The following is a 15,129-nucleotide window of genomic DNA, read 5'->3' as shown; positions in this document are numbered from 1 at the left end:
ACAAGCGAGGGTCAATCTGAGGTAGTGGGCAGGGGCTTGGCACCAGCAGGCAGTTTGCCAAATATTCCCCCCACAAGTGGCACCATGCATAAAGATATTAGGCCCCAGGTTTTAATCACAGTCCACTCCCAGGGGTCGGTTAATGCCCCCATTTTCGGATCCCAGCCAGTGGCCTTGCCCCAGAAGTGCCCACCGCCCCAGAGGAGGGTCACCCCAAGTTCATACAAACTTAACCTGCCCCCAGAGGCGTCTCCTCTGGTAGCGGTGTTTATTGGGGTAGACCCTCTCAGGGAAGGGGAACGGGAATCAACCAGGGACCTCATGGCCAAAGTGAAGTCTTGGTGTGCAGAGAGATGTTGTGGGGAGAACATTGCAGACTTGATTATTCACGCAAGGAGGGTCGGTTGGATTGGCAAACAACCGAAAACTGTATACGGTGATTGCGTGGTGATACATTTTTGCAGGTCAGAAGTGGCTTATAGACTTTTTTGGGATGGCTCGGCGATATTGTCTGGGGACCATCTGAGACCAGTTCCCCTAGGCTTCTTCTATCAACCCCCAGCCTACCCTACACCAAAAAGTAATTATCAAGCCAGATGGCAGGGCTTGAGGGCAGCAGTGGCACGCAGAAATGCTAACATTTGCATACAGACACAATCAGCAATAGCTCCAAGTGCCCCTTTGATAGTGACCCAACAGGATTCCCAGGTTACAATCGAGGAGGGTGGATTGAGCTTGAGTAATCATTTTGACCCTCTGTCTGGCATGGACGATATGGATTGACTACCAATTGAAGAACCACCTTTGAAAATTGAGGAAAGCTGGGAAAATGGAGGTGTAGGCTGTAAAATTCTTAGTTGGAACGTCGCAGGCATTAGGTCGAAAATGAGCGACACGGAATGGGTTCGTTTTATTTCAGATCACAACGTCATTGCTTTGCAGGAAACGTGGGACACGACGTCCCGACTTTGGTTGGACGGTTTCGTAGGTTTTGCCGTAGCGGCAAGCCCTAGTAATGTGGGTAGAGCAAGGGGGGGCCTCCTGACTCTTTTTTCACTTGATCTCAAGGGGTCACTGAAGCAGATTAAATATGACTCCCCAAATTGTCTAATTGTAGAAAGGGAAATTAGCCCCTCGAAGAGTACCCTGTTCATTAATTTTTATAACTCTGTTAATAAGGATTATGGTGGTGACAATATTGCCAGATTGGATTTGTTTTTAAACTCAGTCAGTCAAAATACCCATACTAGCTATGACCTCGTGTTAATGGGTGATTTTAACATTCATCCTTGTGATTTTAGTTGTGGCCAAATCAATTGCATGGAGACATTGGACCTGGAGGGGCCTCATTTGGAGCACACTAAGGCAGGTGAAGAATTGGAAGATACCCTGGCCAACTTCAACCTTTTTGAATTTAAGATAAGGGAGGGGAAATCTAGAATACCACCTTTTAAGGGGACAATGCCTGGGACTGTCATTGATTACATTTTTGTGACCCCTGTTATCCTCAACCGAACTATTTCCTATCGCACAGTCCCCTCCCCCTTTAGTGATCATAATCCTGTCCTCTTGGTGGCTGCTTGGGGGGATTCAATGGTCCCCAAGCCGGGACAGGTCAGTCTTGGACCTGATTTACGTTTAACTGACAAGGGCAGACGGTTGAAGTGGGCGAATGTGGTTCCCGCTGATTTTTATACTGACATTGGTCCGCAGATAAAGGAACAGATCACGATCTGCCAAAACCCATCCTCACAAGGCCATGACATCGTGGATGCCTTTCAATTAATATGTAGTAAAGTTTCTTCTAACCTTACGGCTCAACGTAGGAAGGGAGATTTCAAACATTGTCGATGGTTTGATCCTTCCTGCTCTAAATCTCTTAAATCCCTAAAATCGGCTCTTAAAGCAAATCCTAGGGACAGGGCTCTGGTTGCAATTTTGCGTAAAGATTATAGGAAAGCTATTAAGAGTAGACAGGATTGCATCAAACAGGAGGCTTGGGAAAATGTAATCTCTACCAACATCTTGCGGGATAGCAGGCAATTCTGGGCTGTAATTAACCACCCTTATTTCTCTGAGTCATCCAACCTAGATACAGACTGCGTCATCCCAGATGATAAGTGGTTGGCACATTTTAGTTCCGTGTATGGAGTTAGCGGCACCACCACCCATCCACTTAACATGTCCCTTTCAGAGGCCATGCCTCTGCACTTTAACAGTGCCGAGGTTGAGAAAGCAATCCGCACAACCACCAGGAATAAAGCCCCTGGACCGGACGGGGTACCGGCTGACTTTTATATACATTCACCGAAATTATGGGCCGGTATCCTGGCGAATGTGTTTATAGCAGCAAATAGTACCCCACCTCCAACTGCATGGGCGACCTCCACAATAGTTCCCATATTTAAAAAGGGCCCAAGGGATGACCCGGGGTGCTACCGGCCTATATCCCTTTTGGACTCTGCTATAAAGATCTTGGGCAGAGTACTTTTGGCTAGGTTAAGGGACAGTCTGGAAGGCTGTGGTGGTCTGGCCAACATCCAGTACGGCTTCAGAGAGAAAAGAGGCACGACTGAACAGTGCTCAAACTTACACCTGTTGATCTTCAAGTATACGGTGGCCAAGGAGGGGTCACTGTACTTAGCATTCATGGACCTCTCCTCGGCCTTCGATTTGGTCAACAGGTCTAAGTTATGGGAAACCCTCCTGAGGATGGGGATTGATGAGGCCCTGGTCGGGTTTATAGCCTCACTCCATCGGGAACTCTTTGCTGTAGTGAGGGTTACAAAAGAAGGCAGATGCACGTCTCGATTTAATTCGAAGTGGGGAGTTAGGCAGGGCTGAATATTAGCACCCCTGCTATTCACTATTTACATCAACGGCCTAGGCAACCACCTAGAGGGGGCTGCGAGAGACGTTCCGCGTGTAGGAGAAGTTAAGATCCCTGCTCTCCTATACGCGGACGACGCAGTACTCATAGCTCGTACTGGCGTCTGTCTCCAACAGCTTTTGGACGCATTTGGCTCCTTCATGGACCGGCTTGATCTGAAGGTTAATTCTATTAAATCCCATACTATTGTCATCGGACCCCATAAGAAAAGGGCCATGGTGAAAACATTTTGGTGTAAAGGAGAGGTAGTCTCTAGAGTCCCCGTTTTCCCCTACCTTGGCGTGCTTTTTGACTGCAAGGGCACCTGGGGACCTCAGGTACGGGCCAAAAGCCTAGCGGTGGTAAGGACATCAATGGCCATCCTGGGTTTCGCCAAAAGACTGGGTCATAGACCAAGGGAAGCCATCCTAAAGGTGTATAACAGCAAATCCCTTCCTGTGGCACTATATGGCGCACCCTTATGGGGCTACGTATGCTTGGACAAAATTCAGAAGGCAGAAAATAGATTCTTACGTTCTATTTTGTGCCTTCCTCAATCAACGCCAACTTTTTCCACTCATGCAGAGGTAGGTTTGGACTATGTTCAGGATAGGCTGAGATTGGCGCCCTTAACATATTGGCTCAAAACATGGTTAAATACAGAATTGAACCTAAATCATCTGATTATGAAGGATGTCATGAGTCTGGAGCATAGTAGTACAATCCCATGGCTGGCCTATTTAAAAAAATCTTTTTTGGACCTGGGACGTCCAGAATTATTTACTGACCCCTCTGGTATTACAAAACAGGATGTGGTTGTTATTAAAAAACAATTCATGTTAAGGGAAAGATTGATTCGAGAAGAAACAGAATTGCTAAAGCCCACAGTTAGATGTCATTATTTGTTAGTTCACTCTCCTGCACTTGAACCCTACTTATGTTTTGTCACTAACCCATTTCACAGGTTCCTGTTAACGAAATTTAGGTTTAACCTTATTCACTTTTATTTGGGCAGTTTTAATTATTGGACAAAACCAGAGCTAGCACCACTCTGTACTTGTGACAATTTTTCAGTTCAAGACACCATGCACTTTATTATGTTTTGCGATTGCTTCTCTGATCAGAGAAAAAAACATCTGTTACCTGTTTTGAGGGATGCAGGTTTCTCCCAGGTGAGACCAGCCATGTTTTATCTACAATCATTGAAAAATATACATATTACATTCTCCATGGCAAATTTTCTAGTGGCAGCGACTAGATCAAGAAGACGCAAGAACGTTGTAATTCCCTTTGTATAAATTGTTTTTATTGATTTTATTGATTTTTAAACACTGTTTTTATTGTAACACCATGTCATAAGAATTCGATTGAAATGAAATTGTTTAATTGTATTTTACTTGTATATAATATGTTTTTCTATGTCCTTTGTATGATTTTTAACCGAATCGAATAAAGTTAATTTGACTGGCATCGCCAGCAGCTTGGCCAGTATCTTAGGTTCCGCGTTTATGAGAGAAATCGGACGGTAGGAGGCGCAGTCCGTCCTTGGTCTACCAGGTTTGTGGATCGCGACGATCGTGGCCAGCCATTGATCCCTCGGCAGCTCCCCCAATTAAAGGCTGTCAGATAACATACTCAGGAAAAAGGGGGCCGTTGTTTGCACCGTTCTTTTATGCAGTTCAACTGGGAGTCCGTTGGGCCCCAGCGCCTTGCCAGACGCCAGTGAGAAGGTAGCCGCCTGTATCTCATCAGTGGTAATGTCCGCTTCCAACAGAAGCACTGCTTCTGGGGAGAGCTTTGGTATCGTGAGATCCTTAATATATTCAAACGCCTCATCGCCCGTATAGGACGCCCGGGGAGCATATATTTGTTCATAATGGTCGGCTAAGACATTGACTATATCATCAGGGTCAGAGACCAAGGAGCCTGCGGGCGATGCCAGTTGCGCAATGACTTTATTCGCTCTTTCTTTTCTGTCTAGCCAGGCTAGCATCTTCCCTGCCTTATCTCCCAACTCATATATCCTATGACGAGTGGCTTGGTTCTTATTTTGTGCCATTTCTCTTTTGTGAGCCAGAACTTCAGTTTGGTTAAGACGAACCGCACGGGCGGTTCCTGGAGAAGGGTGGGTCTCCTGTTCAGGGATTGCTGCGGCCAGTTCAGCTTCAAGGCTGTCCAATTCCGCCCTATGTTCCCGCTTATGACCTGTGATTGAAGCCATTGCTTGCCCCCGGATGACCACTTTATATGCCTCCCAGAGCACGCTGGGTGAGTCAACTGAGCCCTGATTTTCTTGGAAAAACTGTTCAGTAGTGCGTGTGAGAGTTGAGATGAGAGGTGCCACCCGGAGGAAGCCAGCGTGTACCGGGAACATGCGTCTTCTGCAGGTCTGGTGATGGGTATATTTTAACATGACTGGAGAGTGGTCTGATATGCCCCTGGGGCGAATGGTACCCTCTTCTATACCCTGCAAGGCATCTGCGGATATCAGGAAATAATCAATGCGTGTGAGACAGTTATGTACTGCTGAATAGAAAGTGTAGCGTGTCTCGGTCGGGTGCTTGAATCTCCAGCTATCTGTAAGTCCTAGGGTGTCTATCAGACCAAGAAGACGCCGCACACCCTGCATCTCCGACCTAACGGGGAATCTGTCCCGTGTGCCGTCAAGTATATCGTTGAAGTCGCCCCCTATCAGAAGTGTCGCTACCGGTAGTGTCAGCAAAAATGCCGTGAGAGCAGAATGGGCTTGTGTGTGAAGTGCAGGTGGTATATAAACAGAAACAAGATTAAACAACCGCCCTTCCCATTGACAGGTCAGTGCCGCAAAGCGGCCTTGATCGTCGACTCGTGTTTACTGTATCACAAGTGGGAAGTTTTTCCTAATAAGAATCCCTGTGCCTCTGGAGCCTGAGGAGAATTCCGCATGCGCTATCATCTTATACCCCCATCTATCCATAGCCCTAACCGCCGATCCCACTAGGTGCGTCTCTTGCAGGAGGACCACTGCAGGGCCACAACGTTTCAAATATTGAAATACAAGACCTCTCTTCACCTTGTCCCCTAACCCACTGACATTCCAGGTAAGTACAATAAGGGTTGTCAGGGGAGCCTGTAGCTCCTGAGAAGGAGTCTTAGGCATCAGCGAAGTTGAGGAGTGTCGAACATCTAGAGTCGCTTTTGTCCCGCAGGGCTGTAATAGCAAACCATATCGCTGCCTCACTAAGATTGTATTCAACCAAACCAAAAAGGAAAACCATACATATAACAGAATCAGCAGAATTGAGCAAATCAGTTACTTTCCCCTCCCAAGTCCCACCCACCCTCCCTGCCTCCCTGCTTAGCGAACCTACAACTGCCCGCCACCCCAACTTAGCAGAGTGCTTCTTCCCTCCCATAACTGCAATACTTGCTTGTCGGGGAAAGAGTCTTGCGAGGCACTGGCCTTTTGGAGTCTCTCAGGCTTGCCCCAGTCCAAAACTTCAAGACAGCTCGAACATTGATGTCCAAATTGCCGCATCAGATACAGAGGAGTATCCACGGTACGGCCTATCTCATTCCTCTTCCAGGGGTAATTCGCAGTGGGGCTCCTGGCTGCCGGAGCCCAGGTCGTCCAGAGAATCATCTCCCTCTCTGCGGCGGTGTGATCTCGGTCTGCGGTCCGTCCTGTTCCCCGGGCGCCATCCCTCCAGCCAGTCGTGTGCCGCCTCCGGCGAGTCAAAGAACCAGGTCTGTCCTACAGCTACCACCCTTAGTTTTGCAGGGAAGAGCATGGAATACGGCAACTCCTTTGCTCGGAGTAGTTTTTTAACTTCGAAGAAGCTGCGACGTCTCCTAGATACGGCTGCAGTGTAATCCGGGAAGAAGGATACAGAAGAATTCAGTATTCGGATAGGGGGAGAGATCCTCGCCGCCTGTAGAATAGCGTCTCTATCCCTGAAGTTAAATAGGCGGGCCAATACTGGTCTCGGGGTGTCCCTGGCATCGGCCTGCCGCCAGGCACTCTATTAGCGCGCTCGACCGAGAAGAAATGTGAAAGTCCCTTAGGCTGCAACCTGGTTTTTATCAACTCTTGCACATATAGATCCATTGCTTGGGTTCCTTCTGTCTCCGGAATACCTATAATTCTTACGTCTAAGGCTATCTTTTGTCTCCTTTTTCTCAGTTGAGCTTCTTCCATTCTCACCTGATTCTCTCTCTGCTCCTGGGAGGTACCCCTCCTATGAGCAGAGACAGATGACCCTATAGATGTGTCAGAATGATTGGATTCCTGTGAAGAAGATCTATCTCTTCTGGGCACACCACCAACTCTTCCTGGGGGGACAAAGATAGGGCCACCTTGGCCATCTCCATCTCCAGTTGGAGCTGGGTTCCCCAGGTCTAGGTCATTTTCACCTGCCTGGTCAGCATTAGAGTCTGAGTCCTGGTGGGGTTCTCCACTAGGATTATCCTCCTCTGCTGTACCCACCCCACTGCCTACCCTTGCAGGCTCTGTAGCCTGCCTAAAGTAATCAAGTAGTAATGCCTCAATGAGGGGTCTGGTATTGGGATTCTATCCTGTCTTTAATTTTCTCATGGCACACAGAGCCCTTAACTCTTGGAAAGGGAATGTGTCACATTTAGATGTTTGTACTCGACTGACATCTGGCAGAAACACACTAGGTCCTGCTTTTAAAGGCATGACTAGTGAGGTGTGGTGTATGCACTACCTACACTACTTGTTTACCTACTAAACCTCTCTTGAGTTGTAGAAAGGGTGTGCTAAGCCCTTGACACACAAAACTACATTCAGTAGAACTTACTGTATTATAAGCTTGTATTACATGTACCTATGGTACCTTTAGTGGTTTTTCAAATGATCAACACTCAAGATTATCTGGTAAAACAATGCAAGCTGGAATACCACCGCTGCCACCAATGTGAGAAGTTGGCCTGCCATATGCTGTCCACTATTTTAGTGAGCACCTTGCACCAGTCCAAATGGCCGTATTTATTTATTTATTTATTTATTTTTGATTTCAAAACCTTTATTGTTCTCATCAATGTGTACACTGCTTTTCAGCCAACAACCCGGAGGCAGGCACCTTGTTTACGTAGCGTTACCCCGCCGATGCGGATTCATGACGTACACTTGTGCAAGTTCTCATCATTTGTATATAACTTAGTAACCAATAGAAACAACTGTAAGCGAGTGTCGTAGAATAGCGAGCATTGCCCAGAATGAATGTACACAAATACGTCTCCCATTGTCCGCTGTTCCGTATGGCTGGTCACGCACTATACTCCATACACACACATTTCTCAGTCCAACCTACTCTTCACTCCTCAATCACTGTCATTCTCTTCCGCCCCAGCCAGCCAGTCCACCAATGGTTGCCATATGTCCACCGGCCTTGAACGCTGCGGCATCATGTCCCAGTAGGCAGTCAGCTGGTCCTTACAGTACATTGCTGATTTTACCCAACTTGATATTTTCGGCGGAGCCCTTTGTTTCCAGTGAATCTATTTGCCGCTTGGCCAGCAACAAAAGAAGCGCTACCAACCTCCGGGATGCACTTGGCACCTACATTACAAATCCCAGGAGTGCCACTAGCAGGTCTGGGCCCATAGTTGTACCTACTATCTGCCCTATGTTACGGAAGACTGTCTCCCAAAATCTATGTATTGGTCCACATACCCAAGCTAGATAATAGAACGTAGCCTCTCTCTCGCCACATCTCCAACAAGACGCATCCGCCTGCAGACCCATTTTAAAAAGCTGTTTGGGTGTGCGGTATGTTCTGTGTAAGTACTTAAAGTGTATAAGCCGCAATCTATAGTTAGGCGATAGGTGTTCAAGTTGTGTGCAGCAAAATGTCCATTGTTTTTCTGTGATACTGATGCCTGCTTCTACCTCCCACTGAGACCTCGAGTCTATGTGCGGAACAGGTGTTGCATTCTGTGTAGCCCTATGGATGCGTGTTATCAGTTTATGCGAGGAGTTATTCGAAAGTATGTCCTCCAGAGCTGCCAACGATGGTGGGGCCTCAGGGAACACAGGGTACCTGTGTTTACATGCCGCCCTCAGTTGATAGTATAGTAGTAGCTCTGAGGCCGTCGGCTCAGGCGATGCAACCATGTTTTGTAGTGTAAGGAAGATGTCGTCTGGATACAGATCGCCTGCTACCTTCAGGCCACAGTCATGCGCCCTCCGTACCACTGCCGCATCCGTCAATGCGCCCAGCAGTGGATTGCCCTCCAATGGCATTCTCGGGACATATAGTTCAGTTATACCCGCCCGTTTTGCGATGTTCGACCACGCCCAGCGCACCACCTCTACAGTGTCAATGTCCTCCTGTGACCGTTTGTATTTCTGGTACGCCACTGTCTTTAGGGGGCAGGGTGACGCCACGTCACTCTCTATTGCCACGTGAGGCTGGTGGGATTGGGTGTTGCCAGTAATGTAAGTATTGGGCCTGCGCACTATATGCATACAGCTCAAAATCCGGGGCTGCCAGACCTCCTTGGTGGAAGAGAAGTGTAAGGAGATTCCAGGCCACTCTGGGCTGCCTGCCCGCACAAACCAGTTCAATTATAGCAGACCTAAGTGGGTGAAAAAACGCCATTGTTAAAGGCAAGGGGATGTTTACAAATAAATAAAGAAATTTGGGGACCACCACCATCTTTGTAACAGCTATGCGGCCCGTCAAAGACAGCGGCAATTTTTTCCATTTCTTCACTTTGCTTTCGAGCCAATCCATGGCCACCCCGAAATTCGACAGCCATATATCCTGGATAGAGCGGCTTATTTTTATTCCTAGGTATTTGACTTCATCTGCAACCCAATCTATTGGGAATTCAGTGTGACATTTTTTTGTACCGTCAGTTAATGGCAGCATCGTTGATTTCGACCAGTTTATATTTATACCAGTGAGACCCCTGTAGCGCACCACCTCTCTCATCAGTGGGTCAAAATTCTCTGCCGGATTCACCATGTATATGGTAACATCGTCGGCGTACATGGATATGAGCAGGCCGCGTGACGTGAAGCCAATGCTTCGCTGTGTATGGTGTTGTCTCATGCGTGCTGCAAGTGGTTCAGTCGCAATAGCAAACAATAAAGGCGACAGTGGGCACCCCTGTCTAGTCCCTCTGGTAATAGAGATAGGAGCGGAGATCTGTCCATTTACCCGCACTCTGGCGGTCTGGTTGTTATATAGTATGCCGATTCTTTTAGCAAACAGCGGACTGAATCCCATACGGGTAAAAAGTGTAAGCAGAAACTTCCACTCAAGGGAATCAAATGCCTTTGTCGCATCCAATATTGCGGCTGCGGCTTGCACCTTAGGGTCCAGGTAGTGCAGGAGCCCAAACAGTACCCTCAAATTATGCGAAGTGGACCTCTCCAATACAAATCCTGATTGATCAGAGAGCGCTATTTGCGGCAACATGTATTTAAGTCGGTCTGCAAGCACCTTCGCATATATTTTGGCATCTAAATTTATTAGCGAAAGTGGGTGATAAGAATCCGGGTTAGTGGGGTCCTTATCGGGTTTAAGTAGCGTGATTATCATCGCTTCGCGCATCGATTGTGGGAGTATGCCTGATTCAACTGCTTCCTCAAAGACCCTGTGCAGCCTAGGGACCAGGATGTCCGCATATTCTTTATAGAAGTCTGCCGTCAGCCCATCAGGGCCTGGTGCTTTGCCTAGCGGCAGGCCAGATATTATCGCTCTTATGTCATCTTGTGTAAACGGTAAATCCATATACTGTCTGGCCCCATCATTAAACCACGCTAAGGCTATAGTGTCCAGATAGTCTGTTAGAACCTGGTCATCTGGCGTCACCCTGGAAGTGTATAATGTCCTATAGTAATTTGTCATGGATTCAAGTATGGCCTGGGGCTCCCTGACCGTATCGCCTTCTGGTCCTTGAGTTCCAAGACATAGTCCATCCCTCTTGGCGCTCGCAGCATGTTCGCCAGTGTGCGCCCAGCTCGGTCGCCTTCCCCATATCGTCTAGCCTGACTGTCTTTAGCCAGATACGCCACTTCCCTGTCCGCCTCCTCCTGATATTGATTTAGTTTCATCCTGAAATCTACACGTACTCTATCTGTTGGCGCTGCCGTTAATGCAGAATCAAGCGCAGCTAGTTCCGCCTCTAATTTGCTTAATGTGTCTCTTATTGATCTTAGTACCCCTGTTTTCAGTGACATGCAGTACCCTCTCGTCACCACCTTGCAAGCCTCCCACAGTGTGCCCGGGGAATCCACTGTACCCTGATGGCATAGTCAGTGTCAGACAGACCGGGGCATGATCAGACAATGACCTTGGCAAGTGTGTTACCTCAATTGCCAAAGCGTGGATGTCCCTGGATAGTAGCCAATAGTCCAGCCTGGACCATGCAGCCCTATGTATCGTTAAGCATGTACCCTCACGATCCCCGGGGTGTAACGTCCTCCATGAATCTACCAACTGTGCATCTGTTATGATATCGCCTAGCGCTTCTGCTGCCCTAGGGTGGTGTTCTCTGACTGCCCCCTGCCTGTCCATGGTGTCCGAGAGCACAACATTGTAATCCCCCCCCACATAATCGCGGCCGGGCCACTAGCCTGAATCTTATGCCATAGATCACAGTAAAAATCGGGGTTATCGTCATTTGGGCCATAGACATTCACCAACACTATTCTCATACCACACAACGAGCCCACCAGCAGTATGTATCTGCCTCCATCATCTCTGACTTCCTCATATGTTTTCCATTGTAAACCTCTTTTGGCCATTATCGCCACCCCACGTGAGTAGTTAGAATATGATGCATGTACAATCTCACCCCACCTATTGTGTCTGAGCAAGTGTGTGGCATTAGCAGTCAGGTGGGTCTCTTGCAGGAAGCATATATCTATCTCCTTTCTGAGTAAGAAAGCTTGCACCAATCTGGCCTTTTGTCTGTCACTCATACCTCTCACATTCCAGGTGAGACATTTTATTTGCTTCACGTCTGCATTAGTGAGATATATGTTCCCCACATCATATCATATCCATACAACTTCCCATACTCCCGTCCTCATGTTCGTAGTGTGGCACATCTCAACGGTCTTTCTGGCTTCATCGTGTCTGACCAGCCATAGTACATTGCATGATGTCGATGCTGACCGGGCAACTCGAGTTCCCCAGCATCTGGCGCAGCGCAACTACTCGCTTCATTTGACATATCGCTTGGAAACAAACATACAACATCATAACACCCCGAACTTGAGTCATCGCAGTCCCCGCCCGCTCCAACCCCCCAATTAGGTTGTGCAATTCCCCCCCTGCTCGCCCCCCCAATTACCAGAACAGTATCGAAAGTCTTTCTCAGTAACCAAGTAATGTGAATCATCCCCTGGGGTACGCAGGTTGGTCTCCTACTGACCCTGTACTTTTGCCAGGGTGATCGAGCGCCGGCCTGAGTGTGAGCGCTCGAGGACCCCCCCCCCTGTGCGTACATTTGCATATCCTCTCCCCCACACATGGTTAACCCTCAATACTATAGTCAGGCATTCTGGCCCTTTTCCGGCTGTTACAGTTTAGTCACAGTGCAATGTCTGAACCGTACCTCCACCATTCACTCTATGTCACTTAGCCTCTCCTGCGATTCCGGTTCCTCAGAGTGCGCCTGATTCATTTGGTCTCTAGCCAGTTGTTTCGCATATTGCAAAGCCGCTTTTGCGTCCACGAAGAAAGATGGTCTGCCTGGGCCCTGTACTCTAAGCTTCGCAGGATAAATTAGCGAATATTTAGTACCTATTTGCTGGAAGATCTTCTTCGCTGGTATAAATTCCCTCCGAGCTGCTTGTACCTGTATGGTGAAGTCCGGGTATATTGTGATGTGATTGCCCTTATATTGCAGATCTTTCATGTCTCTTGCCATGCGCAATATCGTGTCCCGGTCTCTATAGTTCAAGACGTGTGCTATAATGGGCCTAGGCGGCGCACCTGGTTTGGGTTTGGGTTCCAATGTCCTGTGTGCCCTTTCCACCAGGAACATCTGTGACAACCCCGATCCAAAAAGATCCTTCATCATCTCCTCGACAAACAATTCCATGCTGGTAATATCTGTCGATTCCGCCACGCCCGTGACGCGGACGTTGTTGCGCCTCGAGCGCGCCTCCAAGTCCTCGTTCTTTTGTTGGATTAGCGCCAGCACTTTGTCCATGCCACGTACTTTTTTGTCCATGTCAGTTTGGCTTTCCGCTGTTTCGGTCACTCGCGTTTCCAGCACCCCGACTCTCCCCTCCTGTTTGTCCATTCTTTTGGTGATGCTGTCCATGCGTGCGGCCAGGTCATCCATCTTGTGGTCTATGCCCTGTAAGCTCGTTTTTAATTCCTGGAACATGGATTTTATGTCCGCTGCCTGTGAGCCTCTTTGGTCTTCCTTTGACGTTTCATCCTCTGGTTGCTCTTGTCCAGCCGCTTTCTGTTTGGATTTATCAAAGGTGAGTCTTGGTTGCCTCGTGTCCGGCTTGCCCATTGCCGCTTACCAATGCAGCTTTTAGGTAAATGTGACAATGCCTCCGCAGCGTACCGCAAGGGTCTCGTTTTGTCGTAGGTCTTTTAACACACGTCGCTTATAGGGTTCAGCAGCAATGTCTTGTGCACCCAACAGCCAGCAGGGCTATTCACCCCTTTGTCCGCGCAGCACGGCACCTCTACCATTTTACAAGTGTCCGCGGTGTGGCCCCGGGGCAGTCTCTTCGTCTCAGGCAGTCCTCTGCGCAGCAACTCGTATTGTTCCACACCGCACCCAGTGCTGCAGCCCTCTAGTGCGTCTAATGTCACACACTCCGTCCCAGTTCACCTCCACGTCGGCCTGGGTGCGAGACAAAATGGATGTTCGCGCCTTTTTCCCGGGCGCCGTGTGCATGTGATCCCAAATGGCCTTATTGATGGTAGGTTTAAGACAACCTTATAGAAAGCTATCCTAGTGGTAGCTGTGGAGAGCAGCCTTCAGGCTAAGTCTTGAAGGAATGTAAAGCAGCTTGTTTTACCAGTCTATGATCTCATGAGTGATCAAATGACAGGAGAACCACACCAGGTATATATATAAAATATATGTATTTATTCTAAACACACCCCTCTAGTCTCTTTGTGAGGCTAGAGGCAAAAGTACAATACAATTACTTAAATAGCACACAGTAAATTGGCACAGTATACGTTTTGGCCTAGGGGCCTCACAAACCATATACTAAGAAAGTGGTATAAGAACCACGAGAGGGATAGAAGTAAGGCCTAGGGCCTGTAAAACCGCTGGGGCAACCAGGAACCACCCAAGGTAGGAACGCAGGAGACCCACGGGGGATGCGTGCAGTGTCTAAACACAGCAGTGAATCACCATAGACTTCTATGTAGAAAGTCACGATTAGATTTTTAAAGAATAAGGACACTTAGGAGTGGACTAGGAACTAACCCCTTCAGTACTGGACACTTCAAGAGTCAAGACCCATGGGAGCACCTAAGTACTCATGTTACCTCACCCAGGGAAGCCGAGTACATAGGTGTCTTTTTGTGTCGGGTTTCATCGTTGTTTCCTATGGAGAGCTGCAAAGAAGTGCTGCAGGCGACCAGAGGAAGAGTGTCCGGATGGATCCAAGGGTGAATCGGAGATCTGAAGAACCTGAAAGGAGAGGTGACAGAGTCTGGGTCACTAGCCAGTGACCAGTAAGACGACAAGAAGATGCCCGCTGATGTCGGGTGATTTCAGGTGATGTAGGTGAAGCTTGACTCTTCAGTCATGAGGTCCAGGAGGTGTCGAGGACAATTAGGAGCTGGATTCGAGCTGTCACATGTCAGATGTCGAGTGCTGCAGTGTCGGTATCCGGATTAGACCCAACAAGCTTTGGCAACAGCAACCCACACAAGATGGAAAGATTGGCTTCGTAGCAGACCAGCACGGTTTGAAGGACTCACCCTTTGAAGGGAAGTCAGGGCACATCTTGAGCAACTGGGGAAGCCCAAGAAACAAAGTAGATTCCTTCATGGAGACCCACCAGTCGATGGACCAGGGATTGCGAAGGGCCTCAAGCAGAAATGCAGGAAGCGGGCCCACGGAAAACTCATGGAGTGTAGGCCCACAAACTTCAATGCAAACGGTGCTCAGGGCTTGGACTACAAGTAGCCCAATGCACAACTTCAGGAAGTTGATGCACTAGCAAATGTGCTGGATGTCCAGGAGTTCCGGTCCCACATCTCACGTGATGGCTACAGGTCTCGGCTTTGCTGGGGACTCGTGTTGGCCTCAGAGAT

The sequence above is a fragment of the Lissotriton helveticus genome, chromosome 8 (assembly GCF_964261635.1).
Source record: "Lissotriton helveticus chromosome 8, aLisHel1.1, whole genome shotgun sequence".
NCBI classification, from domain to species: domain Eukaryota; kingdom Metazoa; phylum Chordata; class Amphibia; order Caudata; family Salamandridae; genus Lissotriton; species Lissotriton helveticus.
The sequence above is the reverse complement of the archived record's forward strand: the minus strand, read 5'-3'. Positions refer to the sequence as shown.